This window comes from Dipodomys spectabilis, unplaced genomic scaffold (assembly GCF_019054845.1).
Source record: "Dipodomys spectabilis isolate Male_0828 unplaced genomic scaffold, ASM1905484v1 ptg000378l, whole genome shotgun sequence".
NCBI classification, from domain to species: Eukaryota; Metazoa; Chordata; class Mammalia; order Rodentia; family Heteromyidae; genus Dipodomys; species Dipodomys spectabilis.
The window spans coordinates 1-5,077 of record NW_024871055.1 but is presented as its reverse complement, the minus strand read 5'-3'; positions in this window follow the sequence as shown (position 1 = coordinate 5,077).

The following is a 5,077-nucleotide window of genomic DNA, read 5'->3' as shown; positions in this document are numbered from 1 at the left end:
GAAAACACTCACTAATCCACATTCCCAGCCCCCTCATCTTTTTTTCATAATCATAGTTTTTATATAAGTATGATACAGTTTGTATCCTCAAGTGTATTTTTCTGAATACCGGTTATTTCTATACACTCTGATCTTCTTTTCCTCTGAATGATTTGTGACTCTTCCTGCATTAGCCTCATAATAAAATGTAAATAAAGGCTGCTGAAAGCTTCAATGTGCACCATATAAGGACACAGGCCTGTAACGTAAGCAACTCCCAGGCTTTTCTGCCTGGTCTGGCCGGTATCTCCTGCTCAACTTTCTCAAAACTGGAGCTCTACGCTCTAGGCTACTGCTCCACTTCTGGTTTCTGGTGGTGTATTGGAGACAAGAATCTCACAGAAATTTGTTCTAGGACTGGCTTTGAATGGTGATCTCCTGAGGAGGCTTCAAGTAGCTTTCCTCAGGGATTCATCTAGGAGCCACTCCACACAAACTTTTAATCTAAATGTCGAGAGGTACTAGAGAAAACAGAAACATGAAGATGGTTCAAGTGTGTTCTAGATAATTAAGGTTGGAGACACAAAACACTCATAATTATTAGATCCCTTTAAAGGCAAAACAAGCAATGCAGACAGTATGAGGATTGTTCCAGCTTTCAGTCCTCTCAGCCTGAGACAGTAAATTCACTGCAACTCAATGTTAAGTGACAGAACTGGCATGTCCTGTGGACATTTGCTCCTCAATCCTATGACACTCATTTCTCACTTTTGGCTTCAAACCTGTGACCAGAGGGGAAGATGAGGAGAGAAAATCCTTCTCAGAGAAAACAGCTATAAAGAACATTGGGTAGTCTTTTATAAGTTCAAACCATTGAAATGACCCGTTAAGAAATCAGATTTTCCAGATTAAAAAATGGAGAAGAAAAGAAAGAAGGTGCCAGTGACTGCTGACTGTAATTCCAGATCCTCAGGAGGCTGAGATGTAGAAAATCTGAATTTAAATCCAGCCAACGTAAAAAAGTCCTTGACACTGCTATTTCTAAGAGATCATAGAAAAATCCAGAAGTGGGGCTTTGACTCAAGCTTAATGCACTGGCCTTGAGTTAAAGGGGCTCAGGGACAACGCCCAGGCTCATGGTTCAATCCCAGGACCTGACCCCTCAAAAAGAACCTGTACCTCCATGTCTTTGTGTATGTATGGATGTATTCCTATAGGTGAAGCTCCAGAGTATCTATGATGAATGACACCAATCTAGGAAATTTGTATTCAATACAATGAGTTCATAACACAGAGAATGCTTTTATGACATTGCGTGTTCAGGGTTCCCCTCACTGCTCCCAGTGTAGCCTGAGGGTTTCTCTGCATCCCAGGCCTGCTGGAAGAAGTCTCTCTCATTGTCTGGACAGGCCCACAAAAGGCCTCATTCCTGTACAGCTGTGTAACAAACATCTCCATCTGGGCCAATTAGTGAGGAGGAGTGTGGGCGGGCTCTGAAGGTCAGGAGAAAAAGTCCTCTTTGTACCCCAAGCTATCTCTCTTCCCAGTGCTCTGGTTTGACAGGAAGCCTTTATTTGTGCCATGTCCCATGGCAGTCCAAGTTCTATGCACTTATCCTGCCTTTGTGAGACTATATTCCGGTGTTCAGATACAGTGCTCAATAAATTCAGGAGGAGTCCATCTGACAGACAACTAGGGCACTGAACCTAATGAAATGTTTCATTGAGGGTGATGATGGGCCTATGATGTCTCTCCTAGGTTTCTGGAAGCTTGTGAAATTTAAGCACGTGTTGTATATCACAAACTTCCTGTCATATACAGCTGGTGAAGGCTCATCACATTTTGAAACCTTTGACCTCTCCTACTTGGGCCCTGAGTGGCTAAGTTTTGGGATTGAAACACAGGGCCCTGGGTGCTCAGGACAGAAGTCTAATGCTTTACTATTTTGTGTCACAGCTTCACTTCTGCTTTCTCTCTTTGTGTGAAAGTGTGTGTGTGTGTGTGTGTGTGTGTGTGTGTGTGTGTGTGCATACACTAGTCCTGGAGCTTGACCTCAGGACATGAGAACTGTACCTAGTTTCACCTTGTACAAGGATTGTGCAAGGATTGGAGCTTGGTTGTAGTTGTATACCTCTGGCTAAGTCAGGTTAGATGGCAGCTGGCAGCTTGCTCTGTGATAAGGTATTTGAAGTCCTATCTTTTATAGAGTTGCAGTCACAACATTCAATCTTTTTTTGGTGCCCATCTTGGGTCTTGAGTAAGTGTCTAGACACAGTCCCTAACTTTTCTGCTCAAAGCTAGTGCTCAACTCCTTGAGCAACAGCACAACTTCCGGATTTTTATGTGCATGTGGTAGTGAGGAATTGAATCCAGGGCTTTGTATGTACTGACCATCACTATACCACTGAGCCCCAGGAGTGACAAGTGTATAAAAAGATAAATGTGTACATTGGCATATATATATATATATATATATATGTGTGTGTGTGTGTGTGTGTGGTGTGTGTGTGTGTGTGTTAAACAAGAGAAAAATGTCTGTATATGATGAAATTGCATATATTATGTTACTACCAATTATTGACAATTAAATTATTCCTTCCATTTTTTAAGTATCATGGTTGAATACATAATAAAGTATTAATTGAAAATTAGTCAATGTATAATAATTTTTGTGTATAATTTTATAGTATACTCATACACTAAATACTAATTTGTTACTTTTATAACATTTGTATGGATGTATATTGGAATGCATTTCTTAGAATCTCCCGCCAATCATTAGTGGCAGTCCCGGGATTCAACCTCCAGGCATAAGTTGAGGTTTTGTCTATGGCTTCCCTAATAGCCAGCCAAACATCAGCATGCAAGGTCATGTACACTTTCTGGGCCTTCTCATTTAGACCCAGTATGGTCACAATGCAAAGGGAAAAAAATGTAAAACCACCTCCTTGAACTTCTTAGTTTTATCCTTCTCCTTTTTATTTATTTATTTTTTGCCAACTCTGATATTTGAACTGGGGTCCTAGGATTCAAGGATCGGCTGTGGCAGAAATGCTGAGACCCCGAGTTCAAGGCCCGTGCTGGGTCAAAACTTAATAAAATAAGGCCCTGGCTTGGAATTTGCACCATTTTTCTGGCAGGCGTGGTGTTTGAACTGAGGATTTGGTCACTCTGTGGCACCGTGGGTGAAGGGGAAACTCACTGTCCTTGAAGACAAGAAATTCAGACCAGTTCCCAAGGCCTGAACTGAAGCCTCAGCACTGGAAAAATAATATTCATGTATGATATCTATTCACATACATAGGTTTAGTGAGTATGACGTTTATTACCCTTATTTATTTAGTATTATTACCCATATAACATTTCAGTTATTACATCCTATCCCACAGAATATATTTGCATATGAATTATACATCATACTGAGACCCAGGACTTTTTTTCAGGACAAAAAATGTGCCAAAAGTGGCTTCTTAATCAATGAATATATTTTTGGCCCATGCTAGGATTTCAACTCACAGCCCTACAATGGCCAATCCATAAATGGAGTTACTGTCTTGGCACACCAGCCTCTGGCAAACTGAGCTGCCAGGAAGTTCTGAGGACCTGTGATCAAGCCAGAGTAGTGCCCAATATATACATTGATAGATGTGTAGATTGCTGTATATATGTGTGTGTGTGTGTGTGTGTGTGTGTGTGTGTAGAGAGAGAGAGAGAGAATGTGAGGATATAATAAAATTGTATATATATATATATATATATATAGTTACCAATTATTAGTTACTAAAGTTATGTCTCCATTGAATGAAGTATCATGGTTGAATACTTACCAAAACATTAATTAAATATTAGTCAATATCCTTCCATTAGGGGAATTAAACCATGGTGCTAGAATGGAAGATATAAAACCAATAATTTTTAGTTCTAAAATAGAATCATGAATGAAGTGCAAATTTAATTATTACTTTGATAACATTCACAAAAATAGAAACTAGTTCTTCGGGATCTCCCTCCATTTGTGGGTGGCAGCCCTGGCATTTGAATTCCAGGGCTCGATAGTTTACTTTGAATGCAAACCATTGGAATGACACTGTGAAGATTTTAAGTTAGTCACGATGAAGAAGAAGAAGAAGAAGAAGGAGAAGAAGAAGAAGAAGGAGAAGAAGAAGAAGAAGGAGAAGAAGGAGAAGGAGAAGAAGGAGAAGGAGAAGAAGAAGAAGAAGAAGAAGAAGAAGAAGAAGAAGAAGAAGAAGAAGAAGAAGAAGAAGAAGAAGAAGAAGAAGAAGAAGAAGAAAGAAGAAGAAGAGAAGAAGAAGAAGAAGAAGAAGAAGAAGAAGAAGAAGAAGAAGAAGAAGAAGAGAGAAGAAGAGAAGAAGAAGAGAGAAGAAGAAGAAGAAGAAGAAGAAGAAGAAGAAGAAGAAGAAGGAGAAGGAAGAAGGAGAAGAAGAAGAGGAGAAGAAGAAGAGAAGGAAGAAGAAGAAGGAGAAGAAGAAGAAGAAGGAAGAAGAGAAGAAGAAGAAGAAGAAGAAGAAGAAGAAGAAGAAGAAGAAGAAGAAGAAGAAAGAAGAAGAAGAGAAGAAGAAGAGAGAAGAAGAAGAGAAGGAGAAGAAGAAGGAAGAAGAAGGAGAAGGAGAAGGAGAAGGAAGAAGAGAAGAGAGAAGAAGGAGAGAAGAAGAAGGGAGAAGAGAGAAGGAGAAGAAGAAGAGAAGAGAAGAAGAAGAAGAAGAAGAAGAGAAGAAGAAGAAGAAGAAGAAGAAGGAAGAAGAAGAAGAAGAAGAAGAAGAAGAAGAAGAGAGAAGAAGAGAAGAAGAAGAAGAAGAAGAAGAAGAAGGAGAAGAAGAAGAAGAAGAGAAGAAGAAGAAGAGAGAAGAAGAAGAGGAGAAGAAGAAGGAAGAGAAGAGAGAAGAAGAAGAAGAAGAAGAAGAAGAAGAAGAAAAGAAGGAAAGAAGAAGAAGAAAAGAAGAGAAGAGAAGAAGAAGAAGAAGAAGAAGAAGAGAAGAAGAAGAGAAAGAGAGAAGGAAGAAGAAGAAGAAGAAGGAGAAGAAGAAGGAGAAGGAAGAAGAGAAGAAGAAGAAGAAGAAGAAGAAGAAGAGAAAGGGAG